Below are 21973 nucleotides of genomic sequence, written 5' to 3' on the forward strand. Positions count from 1 at the left end.
ATTGCTGCTCATTGTGGGCTCGATCGGTTGAAGGGCCTTTGTTGCATTGTATCTAAAAAGAAACGCCCTCTCTGACCCACTCAGACCTTCACTCGTCTCATACTCCTTTTTCCTCCCATTACACCTTCACCGAAACGTCACCCGTTCCTGTTTGCTCGTTCCCTCTCCCTATCACAACCTCCCACTGTATATCCTGTTTACCCAGCCTCTCACCCACCCCACTGCCTTTCTCCCACCATTTCCCTCTGCGCCCACGTTTCCCAGTCCTCTCTGCACCCTTTCCCCCCCCCCCCCAATTCAAACCTATTCCTGGCTCCAGACCCCCCCCCACACCCCCCCCCCCCCCAGTTTCCACCTTCCAAGAGCGACTCATTCATCCGCAAATCTGTTGGCTGGATCTCAACTCATACCAAGTCTTGTTCAACCCTCACCCCTTGTACTCATTGCCCTACTTTGTCACTCGCTCCAAAAAAACAATGTATTTTTAACTTTCCCACCTGTTTTCAGGTCCCTCCTATCACTATAATCTTCTCACTTTTCAGGCCTATGAGGTATTTCTCTGATTTTGACCTCCGGCATGCACTCGTTTTCTTTAATCAGGTCACTATTGGCAACCGCACATTAAGCTCTGGAATTTGTCCCTGAACCTTTGTGTTTCTACGCGTCTCTCAACAGTTAAGGCTTCCTCAAATATTAAACGGAAACACTTGGACCAAGTTGTTTTAGTTCGAACATCCCTTTTATGTGGGTCAATGTAACTTTTTTTTCCCACTTGTTCATGAGGCAAGGTGATTGCTAGCTTCACTTGTTCATGAGGCAAGGTGAAGGCCAATGCTTACTGCCGTTTAACTAACTGTTGGCGAAGAATGGTCTCCCTCTTCCGGCACGATGGTTCTGCGGTAGAGTTGCTGCCTTACATCGATGCAGTGCCGGAGACCCGGGCTCGATCCCGACTACGGGTGCTGTCTGTATGGAGTTTGTACGTTCTCCTCGAGACCTGCGTGGGTTTTCTCCGAGATCTTCGGCTTCCTCCCACGCTCCAACGATGTGTAGGTTTAGAAACATAGAAACATAGAAAATAGGTGCAGGAGTAGGCCATTCGGCCCTTCGAGCCTGCACCGCCATTCAAAGTTTAACCAGAGAAGTTTAACCTTTACCATAAAGTTGCTCTCGATTTCCCCCACCTCCAAGTTCCTCCTTCACAGGCTAGTTGCTTGTAGTTTGAGTGAGTTCTGTAGCTAGAGATTGCAGTCTGGGTTAGAGGAGGTGGGGTGAGTATTTCACATTTTAGTTAAGTCTTCCCTCCACCACCTCCAGTTTAAATTCCATTTGGAATATTTTGGAGGACCAAGAAACCAAGAACCAAGAACCAATATGATCATGGCTGATCATCCAACTCAGTATCCTGTACCTGCCTTCTCTCCATACCCCCTGATACCTTTAGCCACAAGGGCCACATCTAACTCCCTCTTAAATATAGCCAATGAACTGGCAACTACCTTCTGTGGCAGAGAATTCCACAGATTCACCACTCTGTGTGAAAAATGTTTTTCTCATCTCGTCCTAAAAGACTTCCCCCTTATCCTTAAACTGTTACCCCTTGTTCTGGACTTCCCCAACATCGGGAATAATCTTCCTGCATCTAGCCTGTCCAACCCCTTAAGAATTTTGTAAGTTTCTATAAGATCCCCCCTCAATCTTCTTTGTAGGTTAATTGGCTTGTTTAAAATGTAAATTGTCCCTAGTGTGTGTAGGGATGGTGTTAATGTGCGGGGATTGTTGATCGGCGGGGACTCGGTGGGCCGAAGGACCTGTTTCCGCACTGTATCTCTAAACTAAACTAAACTAAACTAAACTAAACTAAACTAAACTAAACTAAACTAAACTAAACTAAACTAAACTAACTGTTGGTGAAGGTAACCCTCCCTCTTCCATTACTGTATTTTCTACAGGGAGGATATTTACAGTATAAACAGAAAATCGACCAAATGCTCAGCAGGTCAGGCAGCATCTGTGGAAATAGAAGCAGGGTTAATGTTTCAGGTTGAAGACCATTCACCCTTTGATGTTGTGAATAGCTCTGAGACGAGTTCCTGAATTTCATTAACTTTTTTCCCCCCTGTGGTAAAACTGTCAAAAACACGAAAGCATAGTTTTAGGGAAGATGCAGGAGATTTAAATGTGATTATAGGGGTAGGTTTTTATTTTACACAGAGAGTGGTTAATACCTGGAAAGTGCTGGCAGAAGGAGTGTCAACGGGTCATAGAGTCAAACAGCATGGAAGGAGGCCCTTTGGCCCAACTTGTCCATGATGACCAAGATGCCCCATCTACGCAAGTCCCACCTGCCTGTGCTTGGCCGATATCCCTCTAAACTTTTCCTTTCCATGTACCTGTCCAAATGTCTTTTAAAAGTTGTTATTGTACCTGCCTCTAGCAGCTCGTTCCGTATACCCACTGCGTGACAATAGACAATAGACAATAGGTGCAGGAGTAGGCCATTCGGCCCTTCGACCCAGCACCGCCATTCAATGTGATCATGGCTGATCATCCCAAATCAGTACCCCGTTCCTGCCTTCTCCCCATATCCCCTGACTCTGCTATCTTTAAGAGCCTTATCTAGCTCTCTCTTGAAAGTATCCAGAGAACCGGCCTCCACCGCCCTCTGTCTCTGTCCTAAATGGCTTACCCCTTATTCTTAAACTTTGGCCCCTGGTTCTGGACTCCCCCAACATCGGGAACATGTTTCCTGCCTCTAGCGTGTCCAAACCCTTAACAATCTTATATGTGTCAATAAGATGCCCTCTCATCCTTCTAAACTCCAGAGGGTACAAGCCTAGCTTGTACACTCTGAAAAAGTGAAAAGATTGCCCCTCAGCTTCATTTTAAATCATTCTTCTTTCACCTTAAACCTATGTTCTCCGGTTCTTGATTCCACAACTCTGTATAATAATTGCAATGTTTAAGAGCGGTTTTGACAGGCAAGCTGTAGCAGGGTACGGTCCTAACGTGGGTAAATGGGATTAGCAAACAGGTCGGCATTGGTATGATGGGCCGAAGGGCCTGTTTCAGATCTTTGCAACCTCACAGCAGAAGGTCAGACTGCTACCTTGTGGAGAATGTCACACCTCCCGATATTCCAAGGGCCTTTCCACAAGTCAGCACTGGGCAACAATCAGTACCAGCAAGGACGAAAAACAGCCGGGATTATTGATCACAATTCACCCCAACATTCACCTATGTTTTATTTCTGACTTTCAAGTCTCACAATAAAGGTACAGCAGGCAGTGAAGAAAGCAAATGGCATGTTGGCCTTCATAGCGAGAGGATTTGAGTATAGGAGCAAGGAGGTCCTACTGCAGTTGTACATGGCCCTGGTGAGACCACACCTGGAATATTGTGTGTAGTTTTGTTCCCCTAATTTGAGGAAGGACATTCATGCTATTCAGGGAGTGCAGTGTTGGTTCACCAGGTTAGTTGCAGGGATGGCGGGACTGACATATGATGAAAGAACGGATCGACTGGGCTTATATTCACTGGAATTTAGAAGGATGAGATGGGATCATATAGAAACATATATAATTCTTAAGTGATTGGACAGGCTAGATGCAGGAAAAATGTTCCCGATGTTGGTGGAGTCCAGAACCAGGGGTCACACACTTTAAGAGTAAGGGGTAAGCCATTTAGGACTGAGATGAGGAAAAACGTTTTCACCCAGAGAGTTGTGAATCTGTGGAATTCTCTGCCACAGAAGGCAGTGGAGGCCAATTCACTGGATGTTTTCAAGAGAGAGTTAGATTTAGCCCTTAGAGCTAACGGAATCAGGGATAAGGGGAAAACAGGAACGGGGTGCCAGTTTTGGATGATCAGCCATGATCATATTGAATGGTGGCGCTGGCTCGAAGGCATGAATGGCCGACTCCGGCACCTATTTTCTATATTTCTATGTTTCTAAAGAAAGTTCCAGGATTTGGACTCAGTGGCAATGAAGGAATGACCCGCGATGCCAAGAGTGATGTGGGGTACCAAGAGTAACTCATGGAGGGGGGGAGGCACTGTGAACGTTGGGGGAGCCGCAGCAGGGCCGTGGAGAACAAAGGGGGGACCTGGGGGGGCCGTTGCCAGGTGCTGTTGAAGGCCTGGGTTCACCGCAGCGATCAGAAGATAAGACTGTTCGATTAACGTTTTGTAACTTTGTCGGCACCTTTGTGTACCGCCCAGGTGAGGTCTAATGTATGATTTTACTGAGCTGTACGCAAAACAAAGCATTTCACTGAACCTAGGTACATGCAACAATAAAGTATCATTGAATTGCCCATTGAATTGAAGCGAATGCTGATATATTTACAATTTAGACAATAGACAATAGGTGCTGGAGGAGACCATTCGGCCCTTTGAGCCAGCACCGCCATTCAATGTGTTCATGGCTGATCATCTACAATCAGTACCCCGTTCCTGCCTTCCCCCCATATCCCCATATCCCTTGACTCCACTATCATTTAGAGCTCTATCTAACTCACTCTTGAAAGCATCCAGAGAATTGGCCTCCACTGCCTTCTGAGGCAGAGAATTCCACAGATTCACAATTCTCTTGGTGGAAAAGTATTTCCTCGTCTCCGTTCTAAATGGCCTACCCCATATTCTTAAACTGTGGCCCCTGGTTCTGGTACTGCTCCAACATTGGGAACATGTCTCCTGCCTCTAGCGTGTCCAATCCATTAATAGTCGTATATGCTCCAATAAGATTCCCTCTCATCCTTCTAAATTCCAGAGTAAATCCCAGCCGCTCCATTCTATCAACAGGATGGTCGTTGCCTAACAAGTCAACCTGCAGTTGGTAGTTTCATTAAATCAGTGCGGCTTCTGTAACACTCAAAAAGCTCGACACATATAGGACATAGCAGCCTGCTCGATAGCCCCATCCATAGGATTCACTCCCTTTCCCACCAACACACATTAACAGCAGTTTGTAGCATCTATGAGAGCACTGTAGCAACTCACTATGACTCCTTAAGCAGATCTTCCAATCTCCCGAAATCGACCAGCTAGAAGGACCAGGGCAGCAAAGGTATAGATACACCACCATCAGAAAGTTGCCTTACGAGTCACCTTGACTTTCAAATTTATCAATGCAACTTCACCATACAATACAATACAATACAATTTATTGTCATTTGGACCCCTTGAGGTCCAAACGAAATGACGTTTCTGCAGCCATACATTACAAAACAAAAAGACCCGAGACACAACACAGTTTACACAAACATCCATCACATCGTTGTGATGGAAGGCAAAAAAAAACTTATCTCTCCACTGCACTCTCCCCCCCGATGTCAGAGTCAGAGTCAAAGTCAAAGCCCCCGGCTGGCGATGGCGATTGTCCCGCGGCCATTAAAGCCACGCCGGGTGATGCAAGGTCGCGCACCGGGTCTTGGTGTTAGAGCCCCCGGCGTGCGCTCGCAGAGTCCCGCGGCCATTCCAAGCCGCGCGGGGCGATGGTGTAAGGCCCCGCTCAGGTGCTCTTCAACCCCGCAACTCGGGCGGGAGAAGTCGCCGTTGCAGAAGCCCCGAAAAGCGGTCTCCCAGCAGGGACCCGCGGGCTCCCGGTGCCGACGTCCGCCAAACCCGCAGTTGCAGCCTCCGAAGCTCCGGAGGTCGGGTGGCAGCAGCGCTCCACGACAGCTCCACCCGCTCCGGACTCGGCCAGTCCCGTGACGGTGAGTAGTCGGCAGCTCCGCAGCTGGAAGCCCCGGGTCGTTCCTGTTGGAGGTCGCTCCACGTTACAGCCCCAACGACAGCGGAGACCCGACAAAGAAAAGGTTGGGTCTCCCGTGCAGGGGAAAGATTTTAAAGTTACCCCCTCCCCCCCACACCACCCCCTCCCCCCCACACACATACCCCAACAGAAAAAATTACAAAAACTACATAAAAACGAGACAAAAAAATAATAAAACACAGACGGTCTGCAGAGGCCGCTGCTGACGAGAGTCGCGCCGCCCACTTGGTCGAGACTGTGGAACATTCTCTTTAACAGCATTGTGGGTGTAACCACACCTGAAGGACTTTAGAGGCTCGAGAAAGCTGCTCATCTACTCCTTCCCAAGGGCAATTGGGGATGAGTAACTAAATAGACGCAAAGTGTTGGAGTAACTCAGTGGGACAGGCAGCATCTCCGGAGTAAAAGGATGGATGACATTTCAGGTTGGGACCCTTCTTCGGACTGACCCAACCCTAAACGTCAACCATCCTTTTTCTCCACTGATGCTGAGTTACTCCAACACTTTGTGTCTACCTTTGGTTTGGTTTTAACCGGATTCTTCTCCAACTACATCTCACACTTGATGAGGAGCACGGTGAAATCGGGAAGAAAATTCCTCTTCTGAAGGGTTCTTATCCTGATGTTCCTGCAGTTGGATAGAGAGAATGCAGCTCAGAGTCTCGACAGCATGCGATGCCAAAGCTAACCCCAATTGGAATGGGGTTTGGATAGAGTGGATGTGGAGAGGATGTGTCCACGAGTGGGAACGTCTCGGACTAGAGGTCATAGCCTCAGAATTAAAGGACATTCCTTTAGGAAGGAGATGAGGAGGTGTTTCTTCAGCTAGAGGGCGGTGAATCTGTGAAATCCATTGCCACAGAAGGCTGTGGAGGCCAAGTCAGTTTTAAGGCAGAGATAGATAGATTCTTGATTAGTGCGGGTGTCAGGGGTCATGAGGAGAAGGCAGGAGAATGGAGTTAGGAGGGAGAGATAGATCAGCCACGATTGAATGGCAGAGTAGACTTACGATACGATAGAACTTTATTTATCCCAGGAGCGAAATTGATGGGCCGAATGGCCTAATTCTGCTCCTCTCACTTGTGAACTTCTGAACGTATGACCCAATGGAACCATGATCATCTCGATCAATCACAGACTACTGACCCAAGGGCTGGATGGCAAATGCTCAACTCTCGTCTCCCGGTGGAAAGCCAGGAAGTTAGCAATTTGCATCCTCCATGGACTGGGGGGGTGCACCCCTCCTCCCATCTGGAGGTAACGCCGCCCAGGTTGTCCTGGGCGCCAAACGTTGACTCCGTCGTCAATCGGGATGGACCTGAGCCGCTCGCTGTGTGTCATGAGAGAGAGTGAGTTACCGGGGAAGGGAATGAAATGTGAAGAAGACCTACCTACCTGCAGCGCACCAGGCCACGGTGGCGAGCCTTCTGTGGCGAATAATACATAAAAGCAGTGCAGGTGAACTGTTTAAAGTGCAACCCAAATACTGAAAATAGAACAGCATCAGCCTAGGGCAAGCACCAGCTGTAAATCATGCATTAACAAGGTGGCATCGTTATATAATAACTCCCTTGTACAAGCCACGATATTTTCATCAGATTTTTATCACCTATGTTGCTGCTCGAGATGAGCACTCTGACACCGAAACGAAACTTCCAGATTTTCCATTGATCATTTTTGAACACTAAGAAACCCCTGCTTGAATCTTGAACACAACGCAACGCGGAGGGAATAGAACTGCAGACGCTGGTTTTAAACCGAAGTCGGACACAAAATGCAGGAGTAAAACTCAACGGGTCGGGCAGCATCCCTGGAGTGAAGGAACAGGTGACGTTTCGGGTCGAGAGACCCTTCTTCAGGCTGAAGACTGAGGTCTGCTGAAGGGTCTCAATAGACAATACACAATAGACAATAGGTACAGGAGTAGGCCATTCGGCCCTTCGAGCCAGCACCGCCATTCACTGGCTGATCATCCACAGTATCCCGTTCCTGCCTTCTCCCCATATCCCGTATTGACTCCGTTATCTTTAAGAGCTCCATCTTGAAAGCATCCAGAGAATTGGCCTCCACTGCTTTCTGAGGCAGAGAATTCCACAGATTCGCAACTCTCTGGGTGAAAAGGTTTTTCCTCATCTCCTTTCTAAATGGCTTACCTTCTTAAGCTGTGGCGCCTGGTTCTGGACTTCCCTAATATTGGGAACATGTTTCCTGTCTCTAGCTTGTCCAATCCCTTAATAATCCTATATGTTTCAATTAGTACCCTCTCCTCCTTCTAAACGTCACCGATTCCTTTTCTCCACAGATGCTGCCCGACCCGCCGAGTTACTCCAGCTTTATGTGCCTTGCACCTTAACAGAGCTGCCGTTCCCCACTCTAAAAAGTTCGCGCTAGGCGAGGGGTAAATCTGTAATGGCGAATGTTTTTTCTACCGCTTGCATTTCAGCTGGCCTGCGATGTGAGTGCCGTGATTGAAAAGGTGGATGGTGGCAGCATGAGGAAGCACAGGAGAGGGAAACATTGGCCCGCATGCCCCTGCCATGAAGCTGGAACCGAACTGCCCACTGGCACACATAACTCAAAAAGCCCCACAGATGGTTTGTTTTTCCCGGAGAGTCCCTCGGCGTTCCTTCTCTTTGAACCATGGGTCCTGGATGATTGTTCTAATCAGAAGAGAACATGGTGCTTGTCAGCCGAGAAGCTTCCAGCGGAGGGCACACAGATGGTGGGCCGGTCCCCGGTCGAAGTAGCTAGTTAAAGGAAGGCCCCCGCTCTCTCTCTCTCTCAACCAGTGTCTCTCGTCTGAGCGGCCTGCAAAGATGTGACACAAATTGTACCATGGAGATCTGGGGCGTGACAGCAATTTCGGCATCTTGTACCCAACTGATTTCAATCTCATTACAGCCTGCACCTGCCCAAGGCCAGTAATATCCCTGGTAGGTGGAAACAAGAAAAGCGACAAGGCCTTATACGATTATTAAGGGATTGGACACGCTAGAGGCAGGAAACATGTTCCCGATGTTGGGGGAGTCAGTTTAAGAATAAGGGGTAAGGCATTTTGAACGGAGAGGAGGAAACACTTTTTCACACAGAGAGTTGTGAGTCTGTGGAATTCTCTGCCTCAGAGGGCGGTTCTCTAGATACTTTCAAGAGAGAGCTTGATAGAGCTCTTAAAGATAGCAGAGTCGGGGGATATGGGGAGAAGGCAGGAACGGGATTCTGATTGGGGATGATCAGCCATTTTTACATTGAATGGCGGTATTGGCTCGAAGGGCCGAATGGCCTGCTCCTGCACCTATTGTCTATTGTCTAATGCCTCTTCTCCCCACACTGCACCTATCTGCACAGCTACCTCGTGGCACAGGGTAAGGCGTGGTCTGTAGGGCCTCGGTCAAAGGCTGAGAAGTGGGATTAGTCTGAGTAGTGCAGGAAGGAATGGCAGGTGCTGGTTTAAACCGAAGATAGTCACAACATGCTGGAGTAACTCTGCGGGACAGGCAGCATCTCTGGAGAGATGAGGAATGGGTGACGTTTCGGGTCAAGAAGAAGGGACTGAAGAAGGGTCTCGACCCGAAACATCACCCATTCCTTCTGTTCAGAGATGCTGCCCGTCCCGCTGAGTTACTCGCTTGTACTCTCCCGGCTTGTAGTCGCATGAATTTAGAAGATTGAGGGGGGAATCTTATAGAAACTTACAAAATTCTTAAGCGGTTGGACAGGCTAGATGCAGGAAGATTGTTCCCGATGTTGGGGAAGCCCAGAACAAGTCCAGAACACAGAGAGTGGTGAATCTCTGGAACTCTCTGCTACAGAAGGTAGTTGAGGCCAGTTCATTGGCTATATTTAAGAGGGAGTTAGATGTGGCCCTTGTGGCTGAAGGTATCAGGGGGTATGGAGAGAAGGCAGGTACAGGATACTGAGTTGGATGATCAGCTATGATCATATTGAATGGCGGTGCAGGCTCGAAGGGCCGAATGGCCTACTCCTGCGCCTATTTTCTATGTTTCTATGTTTCTATGTTACTCCAGCATGTAATAGCATTATTCTACACACTGGGGACAATTTACAATTTTATCGAAGCCAGCGGGACTGGCAGCATCTCTGGATGGAAGGAATGGGTGTCGTTTCAGGTCGGGAACCTTCTTCAGACTTAATAGCTTGGTTTCAGCTGGCGTGGACACATTGCTCTGATTAACACCATCTGTGTCGTACAATTGCTGAGATTTCATGGCCAAGGTTGTGTAATGTACCTGAAAGCGGTTCTAAGGACCTGCACTTGTTCGTTTGTGCGTTATTAGACCTTTGTCACAGGTAGAATAGGCTTTATGCAGGCAGCCAAGATGGATTATTCTGCACTTGTACCTGCCTCAACTAATTCCGTTAGCAACTCGTTCCATATACCCACTATCCCCTGTGTGAAATGGTTGCTCCTCAGATCCCTATTAAATCTTTCCTCTTTCACCTTAAACACATGCCCCCTTGTTCTTGATTCACCTAGCCTAGAGCCATAGAGTGATACAGTGTGGAAACAGGCCCTTCCAACCCAACTTGCCCACACCGGTCAACATGTCCCAGCTACACTAGTCCTACCTGCCAGCATTTGGTCCATATCCCTCCAAACCTATCCTATCCATGTACCAAGCACGACATTCGGAGGCTGCAGCGAATCGTCCGATCAGCTGAGAAGGTTGTTGGCTGCAACCATTGACGAATTGTACACTGCAAGGGCCAGGAAGCGAGCGGGTAAGATCATCTCTGACCCCTCTCACCCTGGCCACAAACTCTTTGAACTCTTTGAAGCACTTCCCTCAGGAAAGCGACTCCGGACTGTCAAGGCCACCACAGCCAGACATAAAAACAGGTTTTTTTCACAAGTAGTAGCTCTACTCAATAATCAAAATGTTGCAGCCTCTTTTTGCTCTGGTATTTTATTTCATTCACATGTTTAAATTATAATGTTTCATTATTGATGTTGAATGTTTTATGTGTCATTCTTAATTGTTACTGTATGTCGTGTTGTTACTTGCGAGCAGAGCGCCAAGGCAAATTCCTTGTATGTGAATACTTGGCCAATAAACTTATTCATTAATTCATTAATTCATTCAATCATTCATTCATTCATTCATTCATTCAATCATTCATTCATTCATTCATTCATTCATTCATTCATTCATTCATTCATACTTGTCTAACTGCTTCTTAAACGTTGGGATAGTCCCAGCGCCAACTACCTCCTCTAGCAGCTTGTTCCACACACCCACACACCCACCACCCTTTGTGTGAAACCTGGGAAAAAAACCCTGGGAAAAAGACATTCAACCAAGCTATCCCCCTCGGGATTATATACACCTCCGGCGGATCACCCCTCAGCCTCCTGTGCTCCAGGGACTAATTCCTTCTGTCGGGAAGTGGAGACCACAAGACAAGTGTGGTGGGAAGCAGATTGGGAATTGGAAGGAACCAAAGGGAAGGCTGTGAGTGTTGGCTGAAGGTGATGGGCCATAAGTGAAGGCTGGCTTGGTTAGGGAAGGTGGGAGTGGAGACAGTATAGGACAGTTAGGATCATAGTTGGAAGGTGAGGGGTGATAGTACCAGGGAGATAATTAACGGGGTGAACAATGATCACAGGGAGGATTCAGGGAAATGATACACCTGTGGACTGGATGGGTGGTATGGACCAAACTGCTCACTTAATCGACCTCTGAGTTGAGTTGAGTCTAATTAATTGTGCGCTGAAGTACAGGGAAAAGCTTTTGTTGCGTGCGAACCAGTCAGTGGAAATACAATACTTGATTACAATTGAGCCAGTTACAGTATACAGATACATGATGAAGGGAATAAAGTGAATAAAGCCAGTAAAGTCCAATCAAAGGTAGCCCAGGCTTCTCCAATGAAATGAATAGTAGCTCAGGGGGTGTCGTTTAGTTTAGTTTAAAGATACAGTGCGGAAACAGGCCCTTCGGCCCAACGGGTCCGCGCCGACCACTGATCCTACACCCATTAGGGACAATTTTTACATTTGCCATCAACCTACAATTTGCAATTTGCCATTAACCTACATTTCCAATTACCCTACAAACCTGGACGCCTTTGGAGTGTGGGAGGAAGCCGAAGGTCTCGGAGAAAACCCACGCAGGTCACGGAGACAAACTCCGTAGTCGGGATCGAACCAGGGTCTCCGGCGCTGCATTCGCTGTAAGGCAGCAACTCTACCGCTGCGCCACAGTGCCGCTTGGTAGAATGTTGGTAGAATGGTGCAGTTGCCTGACAGAGAGGGAATTTGTTGCGCTCCAAGGAATAATTCCTTCTGTCAGGAAGTGGAGATCATAAGACAAATGTGGTGGGAACCAGATTGAACATTGGAAGGAACTAAAGGTTCCTAGTGATCAGCAATAGTGTTTGTAGTTGCCTGGACCCGAGGGCCTGAGCTCTCAGGAGAGGTTAGGGCTTTATTCCCTGGAACACAGGTGGCTGAGGGGTGATCATTTAGAGGTGTATAAAATCATGAGGGGAATAGTTCAGGGCAAATGCACCCGGGAGTCTTTTTCCCATAGATAGGGGAATCAAGAACTAGAGAACATAGGTTTAAGGTAAGAGAGGAAAGATTTAATAGGGATCCGAGAGGCAACATTTTCACACAGGAGATAGAGGGTATATGGAACGAGTTACTAAAGGAAATAGTTGATGCAGATACAATCTCTATTACTAAAAGTCTGATCTTGACCACTTCCTGTTTTTCTGTTTCATGATTTTAGAAAAATGCTGCCACTTACGGCTGTGATTTTTGGCCATCTTACTCAGAGTCCCCCTCCGCTGCGCAGGACAAGAGGATTTTTCCCATCGATGAAAAATAAAAGAGTTATTAATGTTTAAAAAATGTTGAGATTATCTCTGCTGCCCCTGATTGTGGGATGGGGGGAGGGACTATGAAACCCAGAACCGTTGTGCCTCAGTCAGTCTCTGCAAGATGGGGGAAGTGAAAGGGTCACATCTCTCAGTCTGAGCTGTGAATAACACTGAACACATGTTTACTAAACTATGAGTGTGGTTTTACTGACCTTGAAAGCCCTGAAAGTGGTTTAAAAATTAGGGTTAGGGTAAAAGTAAAAGCATTGCAAATGGTTGGTGGGGGTTTGGGTTGAAGTAAAAACACTGTAAATGGTTTGTGGGGATTTGGGTTGAAGTAAAAGCACTGCAAATGGTTGGTGGGGATTTGGGTTGAAGGAAAAGCACTGCAAATGGTTTGTGATCTAAACTTGACAACTTCCTGTTTGCACTGTATATTGATTTAAGATAAAACGCTACCACTTACGGCTGTGATTTTTGGCCATCTTACTCAACTTCCCTCTGCTCATCAGGTGCAGAGGATTCTTCCCATCAATGAAAAATAAAAGTGTTATTAGTGTTTAAAAAATGCTGAGAATCTCTCTCCTGTCAATCATGCCATGAAGGCCACAGCTTTTCCGGTGGGAGGGGGGAGGGATTATAAAACCCGGAAGTGTGGATGTGGCTCAGTCTCTGCATGATGGGGGAGGGAGAGGTCACGACTGTCTGAGCTGTGAATCAACTGAACACACTGAATGTCTACTGAACTGTGAGTGTGGTGTTTTGTGTGGTTTTATGGTGGATTCACCCTGCTTGAAATGGTATGAAAACCATTTGAATGTGGTGGCCTTGCACACTGCATGAAATGGTATGAAACTGCATTTGAATGTGGTGGCCTTGCACACTGCATGAAATGGTATGAAACTGCATTTGAATGTGGTGGCCTTGCACCCTGCATGAAATGGTATGAAACTGCATTTGAATGTGGTGGCCTTGCACACTGCATGAAATGGTATGAAACTGCATTTGAATGTGGTGGCCTTGCACACTGCATGAAATGGTATGAAACTGCATTTGAATTTGGTGGCCTTGCACCCTGCATGAAATGGTATGAAACTGCACTTGAATTTGGTGGCCTTGCACCCTGCTTGAAATGGAATTTCAAGGAATAGCCATGAGTCAACTGCCAGCCCACCAGCCGTGAGTAAGCTGCCAGCACATCAGGCTTGAGGGACTGAGCTGCCACCCCAAGAATCCATTTGGCCCACAATGTTCATACTAGCCCTCTGGAGACCAGTCCCATCAGCCCACAACACCCATACCAGCGCTCCAGAAAGCCCCCCCCCCCCCCCCCCCACTGGCCACCAATATTGGAATTGGTGGAGAGGTGGAATATTGCGTTGGAGGACCAGCCCTCCCGTGTGAACATGGGACCCAACGGGTCCCACTTAGTCTTGTAACATATGAAAGACATTTGGACAGGTTCGTGGATAGGAAAGGTTTAGAGAGATATGGGCTGAATGCAGACAAATGGGACTAGCATAGATTGGGCATCTTGGTTGGTATGGACAAGTTGGATCGAAGGGCCCATTTCTCTACTGTACGATTTTAAAACTCTAGAAGAGAGGATTTCATTTTCCTAACGTGCACAAAATTTTGCCTTTGGCTACCTGATGCCCGTTGATTTCACTGATGGTATTAATTGATTGTGCGCACTAATTTCAGCAGCCTTTTTTACAAGTTTAAACAAATAAAACCGGGCAGCTAAAGGGGCTTCTCAGACCTAAATGGTTAAATAATTACTTAAAATAGACACAAAGCGCTGGATTAACTCAACAGGACAGGCAGCATCTCTGGAGAAAAAGATGTGTAGGCCAGAAGGTTGTGGAGGCCAAGTCAACGGATATTTTTAAGGCAGAGATAGATAGATTCTTGATTAGTACTGGTATCAGGGGTTATGGGAAGGCAGGAGAATGGGGTTAAGAGGGAAAGATAGGTTAGCCAAGATTGAATGGCGGAGTAGACTTGATGGGCTGAATGGCCTAATTCTGCTCCTATCACCAATGAACATATGAACTTATGACAGTCGACGTTTCCAATATGGACCCCTCTTCTATCTATATTGAGTCTGAATTAGGGTCGCAACCTGAAATGCCACCCATCCTTTTTCTCCAGAGATGCTGCCTGACCTGTTGAGTTACTCCAACATTTTTTGTCCATCTTTGGTATAAACCCGCATCTGCAGTTCTTTGTTTCGAACGAATAACTCATTTGGGTTTGCGGAAGTACAGCGTTTAAATACATTAGATGCCGATGTTCCCCATTGATAGTTTATCAGCTGGTAACCGAACAAGAATCATTTCAAACCTGAAAAATTGTAACTAGACATTAACTAATTTATGGTACACAAAAATGCTGGAGAAACTCAGCGGGTGCAGCAGCATCTATGGAGCGAAGGAAATAGGCGACGTTTCGGGCCAAAACCCTTCTTCAGACTGATTTATTATTGATTAAACATTTTTGCCCAACTATGCATCTGGTCAATAAATCTGGTGACGAGAAGGCAGAAGAATTAACTTAACGTTTAAGGAATAGCCTCGTAAATGGTGCCTTTGCATGGGGAAGCTATGGCTTAGGTTTTACAAAATAGTTTAAGTATAGCATTACCATTGTGTCTGATGACTTGGACCAATTTCAACAGGTGCACAATTGAAAGCATCATATTTGCATGCATCACAGCTCGACTTAGCAACTGGTTTGCCCAAGAACGCAAGAAATTGCAGAGAGAAGTGAATGCAAACCAGTCCCTCAGGAAAAAAACATGCTTCCCCACCCATCCCTACTCTCCCCACCATCGACTCTATCTATACCTTACATTGCTTCCAGAAAGCAGCCAACATAATCAAGAACCGCTTACACCCTGGACATGGACGTTACAGTGCCACAGCAGTAGAATTGTTTCCTCACAGCGCCAGAGACCCAGGTTCGATCCTGACTGCGGGTGCTGTCTGTACGGAGTTTGTACGTTCTCCCCGTGACCTGCGTGGTTTTTCCCCGGGAGCTCCGGTTTCCTCCCACACTACAAAGACGTACAGGTATGTAGGTTAAATGGCTTGGTATAATTGTAAATTGTCCCTGGTGTGTGTGGGATAGTGTTAGTATCGCTGGTCGGCGCAGACTCGGTGGGCCAGAATGCCTGTTTCTGCGCTGTATGTCTAAACTTTCAACTAAAGTCTCTCTTCTCCCCTCTCCCATTAAGCAGACCATACAATAGCACGTACCACCAGATTCAAGAAAAAGATCTTCCCCGCTGTTACCAGACCGTTGAATGGACCTCTCTTGCGGTAAGACAGAATCCCAATCTTCCAATCTACCTCCAATGCCCACTTTAGACTTTTTTCCATCTGCATTTTTTCCATTAATGTAGCGCTTCCACTTCCTGAGAAGATTACGGAGATTTGGTATGTCAAATAGGATTCTCTTGAAATTCTGCAGGTGCACAGTAGAGAGCATACTGAGTGGTTGCATCGTGGCCTGGTTCGTCAACTTGAACGTCCAGGAGCAGAAAAGACTGCAAAAAGTTGTGACCACTGCCCAGGCTATCCCCACCTCCCCACCTCCCCAGGCTCTGACCTCCCCACCATCGAAGAGATCTATCAAAAAGGCAGCCAACATCATCAAAGACCCACCATCCTGGCCACACACTCATCTCACCGTTGCCATCGGGAAGAAGGTACAGGAGCCTGAGAACTGTAATGTCCAGGTTCAGGAATATCTACTTCCCTACAGCCATCAGGCTATTAAACACAACAACCTCATAAGCTATGAACTACAATAGACTATTATTATTATTATTATTATTATTATTATTGCACTGTTATTGCTTGTTCTTTTTTTCTGAGTTTTTGTTATATTATTTATTATGATTACATATTCTGTTGTGCTGCAGCATTGTTCTATCTGGGACAAATGACAATAAAACACTCCTGATTCATGACTATATTCTGCACTCTTTATTTTCTCTGTTTCACCAGCTGACATATTCATGATTTGCCTGCATAACACCCAAAACAAATGTTTTCACTGTACCCCAATCCACATGGCAATAGTAATCTAACACCTATACCGATACTATTGATGTGAGGACGGGACAGCTAAAGAAGGGTCTCGCCACCTATACCTTTTCTACAGAGGCGCTGCCTGACCTGCTGAGTTACTCAAGCATTTTGTGTCTATCTTCCATTGATGTGAGGGATGTTCGTTGATCCAGTGTATTGAGATTAGTGCCTGAGTACCTAACACTTTGTGAGGTATTATCTTTTATTCTTGGGACTACGAAGAAGCCCTAATTATTGATCCCTTCTATTTATATATAAGAAGTGTAGGAACAGCAGAGTTATTAGTAACATCAAGGGACACATGCATTTACCAGTCATGTTGCCTATAGCCTTTGGAGACAGTTTTATAATTGCTCATTGGTTTGGGGCTTAATTAGATACTAGATTTTAAGATTCCAGAATTAGACACTGCATTTGATAGAAAAATAATTTAAAAATTACTTAATAATCTAGATAATGCTTGTAAATGGAAATGATTAGTACACAATTCACATTTGCCAAAGAGACTTTTAACAATTCTCTAATTCGCATTCTCCAAATTTTTTTCTTTGGTAAGTTCATTTATAGTAACTCAAGAGCTAAGAAGTAAAGATTAGTCCTTGGAAGTGCAAATATTCCTTTAGGAATTGACCGCTTGATCCTATAGCAGCAAATCGGTTATATAACTTAGGTCACAAGCAGAACAGCTTCGGAATGATTTTATGGTGTTCCACTTTACACTGTGGAAAACTGGAGCCCCTGATCATAGTTTCCCCTTCTTTCAAATTTAACTTCATAAATTCTTAAGTCGTAGGAGCGGAATTAGGCCATTCGGCCCATCAAGCCTACTAGGCCATTCAATCACGGCTGATCTATCCATCTCAACCCCATTCTCCTGCCTTCTCCTCATAACCCGACACCCACACTATTCATGAATCTATCGATCTCTGCCTTAGAAATGTCCATTGACTTGGCCTCCATGGCATTCTGGTTGAGGACGGTAGGAAAGTGGAGGTAATCAGAGAGGAAGTAGATACATTTTTGAAGAGCGGGCAATTTGGGCAATGAGGAACTGGCGCAGGCCTGGAGCAGATTATCCACGATCATATTGAATGGCCTCGTGTACATGCCGCCACAGGGCAAAATTCATACGCACGCACACAGTGCATGTGTGTGAATATACACACACAAATATACCGTCGCAACATTTAAGAAATGTTTAGACAGGTACATGGATAGGGCATGATTATTGGGATCACAATCACAATCACAATCACAATAATGCTTTATTAGCCAAGTATGTTTTGCAAAAATACGAGGAATTTCATTTGCCAAGTCAGTCATGCAAATAATAAGCAACGGAACACACAAAACACATTCTAACATAAACATCCACCACAGTGACTCCTCCACATTCCTCACTGTGGTGGAAGGCCAAAAAAAGTTCAATTCTCTTCCCTTCATTGGGCTGATATGGCCAAATGCAGGCAGGTGGGACTAGTGCGGATGGGACATGTTGGGCCGAAGAGCCTGTTTCCACATTATAAAGGGCCTGTCCCACTTTTTCGTTTTTTTTGGCGACTGCCAGCATCATTGAGTGACAGACCAGGCCACTGAAAAATACGCGGCATGAGGCGGCGTGATGGCGTATGACGTGGCGGTGATGCGGCGTGATGGCGTATGACGTGGCGGTGATGCGGCGTGATGGCGTATGACGTGGCGGTGATGCGGCGTGATGGCGTATGACGTGGCGGTGATGCGGCGTGATGACGTATGACGCGGCATGATGCGGCGTGATGGCGTATGAGATGGCGGTGATGCGGCGTGATGGCGTATGACGTGGCGGTGATGCGGCGTGATGGCGTATGACATGGCGGTGATGAGGCGTGATGACGTATGACGTGGCGGTGATGCGGCGTGATGGCGTATGAGGTGGCGGTGATGCGGCGTGATGGCGTATGACGTGGCGGTGATGCGGCGTGATGGCGTATGACGTGGCGGTGATGCGGCGTGATGGCGTATGACATGGCGGTGATGCGGCGTGATGACGTATGACGTGGCGGTGATGCGGCGTGATGGCGTATGACGTGGCGGTGATGCGGCGTGATGGCGTATGACGTGGCGGTGATGCGGCGTGATGACGTATGACGTGGCGGTGATGCGGCGTGATGACGTATGACGTGGCGGTGATGCGGCGTGATGACGTATGACGTGGCGGTGATGCGGCGTGATGACGTATGATGTGGCGGTGATGCGGCGTGATGGCGTATGACGTGGCGGTGATGCGGCGTGATGACGTATGACGTGGCGGTGATGCGGCGTGATGACGTATGACGTGGCGGTGATGCGGCGTGATGGCGTATGACGTGGCGGTGATGCGGCGTGATGACGTATGACGTGCTGTGTTTTTTCAAGTGTCGCATTTTTTTTGTCGCCGCTGGATTTTGAAATGTTCTAAATCCTTTGGCGACCCTGATATGACGCCAGCAAAATCGCCAAGTGGGACAGGCCCTTTAGACTCTATGACTCCGTTTAGTTTATTGTCACGTGTACCGAGGTACAACGAAAAGCCTTTGTTGCATGCTAACCAGCTCTATAAGATGACTCTATAAGAGGACAAAGCACATATTTTGCATGGGAGATATGCCCAAAAAGCTGGAGTAACTCAACGGGTCAGACAGCATCTCTGGAGAAAAGGAGTAGGTGACGTTTCGGGACCCGAAACGTGAGTCTGAAGCAGGGTCTTGACCTGAAAAGTCACCTATTCCTTTTCTCCAGAGATGCTGCCTGCCCCATTGAGTTACTCCAGCTTTTTGTGTTTAAACGGGCATCTGCAGTTCCTTCCTGCACATATTTAATTTTGCACGTTTAATTTCATACAGTTTTTTCTTGCGCAATCCATGCGTCTGACCAGTTGGATCTGTTCCTTTAAAAAGCAATGTGGAGAAATGGTTGGATTGAAGGGCAGAGGTGCCCTTGTCTTTAAAGCTGCCTCCATCAGAGGGCTGAAAAACAGGCGCACGCTCCCAGCATGGCTTCCGTCGCTGTTTTGTGAGTGCACAGCCAGTATCGTTTCGCCTGCAGGGCAAAACAACATTATAAAGAAGCTCCTCTAGTGCCCTGCACCCTGAGAGGCAGTAATAAACTACAGACCATTTAACTGCATGGCTGAGCACTGGCAGTGTACGCTCACATCGATTCTGGCAACTGCCAGTCAAACTGGAGATGAGAGAGCGAGAGATCTCATCTTCCAAAGCCCAGGGAATGTCTTACTTGTGGATGTGTGTGCAATAGCTGCCAAGGTGAATGGCAGCAACATCAAGAATGACATTGGGGGGGGGACAATCTAACCTTATTATCGTTAATGACCAGATCGTTGACCTTCATTTTACCTTGCATCAACATCTCTCTGCTCAAACGCACAAACTTTACACCCATAGAGTCATATAGTGATACAGTGTGGAGACAGGCCCTTCGGCCCAACTCACCCACACCGGCCAACAATGTCCCAGCTACCCTAGTCCCACCTGCCTGCTCTTGGTCCATATCCCACCAAACATGTCTTGTCCATGTACCTGTCCAACTGTTTCTTAAACGATGGGATAGTCGCAGCCTTAACTACCTCCTCTACCCATGTGCGGTAAAAGAGCTTAACTCCAACAGTGCACACTGGGAAGCAAGAAGTAACTTCGAGGAATACCGCTAAATTCTTTTAAACTCTTTTAAAAATGTATCTATTATTTTACTATTAACTGTACATATGTGTATTGGTTGTTGTGTTGTATTTCTTTTAACGGAGGAGAATCAAATGGAATTTTGTTGCTCAGTTTTGTGCAATGACAATAAACATATTCTATTCTATTCTATTGTTCCCATACACCCACTGTGATGGGTGTATGCTGTTCATCTGCTGTTTTACCTGACCAAATCTGCTCCTGTGTCTTCGAAGGATAGGATCCAATTGCACAGACATGAGCCATCCAGTTCAGTTTAGTCTATTGTCACGTGTACCGAGGTACAGTGAAAAGCTTTTGTTGTGTGCCAACTGGTCAGCGGAATAACTCAGCGGGTCAGGCAGCACCTCCAGGGGCCATGGATAGACAACCTTTGGGTTGGCATCCATCGATGTGGATAGGCAAAATCATAGTTGATACGTTCTTCCTGTGACCTGCATGGGTTTTCCCCCGGGTGCTCCTGTTTCCTCCCACATTCCAAAGACGTACGGGATTGTAGGTTAATCGGCTTTGGTAAAAATGTTAAATTGTCCCCAGCATGTAGGCTGGTGTACAGGGATCGCTGGTCGGTGCGGACTCGGTGGGCCGAAGGGCCTGTTTCCGCGCTGTGTCTCTAAACTAACTAAAGTCCCTTCCCGATCCAAAACGTCACCTATCCATGTTCTCCAGAGATGCTGCCTGACCTGCTAAGTTACTCCAGCACTCTGTGTTCAACACAGTGATCTCCCTGTAGTTCCCACTACAGAGCTTTTAGCAATGCCTGTGGCCCTCGCTTATATCGGAGACCTTGGCTTAGTTTGCAAATTAGGGTAGCTTCATGTGTTCTCAATTTCAAGCTTTGCACAAGCACATAAATTATTTGTTTCAACCGTAACTGTTCGTAGGCAAATTTTGCAAAGTAGTATTTTCCATGAAGTGATATCATCAACTAAAACTGACAGGATTTACACAGCCAAATACCAGCACTCAACAGTACAGTCACTGGTTTACCACCAATATTATTTGCAATTGAAAAGAAAACGCTGAGGAAGTAAAACGTATAACCGTAATTACTTCTTTCCTTCAACCGTGTTGAAAGAAAGACTCCATTCATTGGCTCTATATCTCTCTCTAGTACCGTATATATAATAATAATAATAATAATGGATGGGATTTATATAGCGCCTTTCTAATACTCAAGGCGCTTTACATCGCATTATTCATTCACTCCTCAGTCACACTCGGTGGTGGTAAGCTACTTCTGTAGCCACAGCTGCCCTGGGGCAGACTGACGGAAGCGTGGCTGCCAATCTGCGCCTACGGCCCCTCCGACCACCACCAATCACTCACACACATTCACACACAGGCAAAGGTGGGTGAAGTGTCTTGCCCAAGGACACAACGACAGTATGCACTCCAAGCGGGATTCGAACCGGCTACCTTCCGGTTGCCAGCCGAACACTTAGCCCATTGTGCCATCCCTTTCCCTTGACTCTCAGTCTGAAGAAGGGTCTCAGCCCGAAACACCACCTATTCCTTTTCTCTAGAGATGCAGCCTGACCCGC

The sequence above is a fragment of the Amblyraja radiata genome, chromosome 9 (genome assembly GCF_010909765.2).
Source record: "Amblyraja radiata isolate CabotCenter1 chromosome 9, sAmbRad1.1.pri, whole genome shotgun sequence".
Lineage (NCBI taxonomy): Eukaryota > Metazoa > Chordata > Chondrichthyes > Rajiformes > Rajidae > Amblyraja > Amblyraja radiata.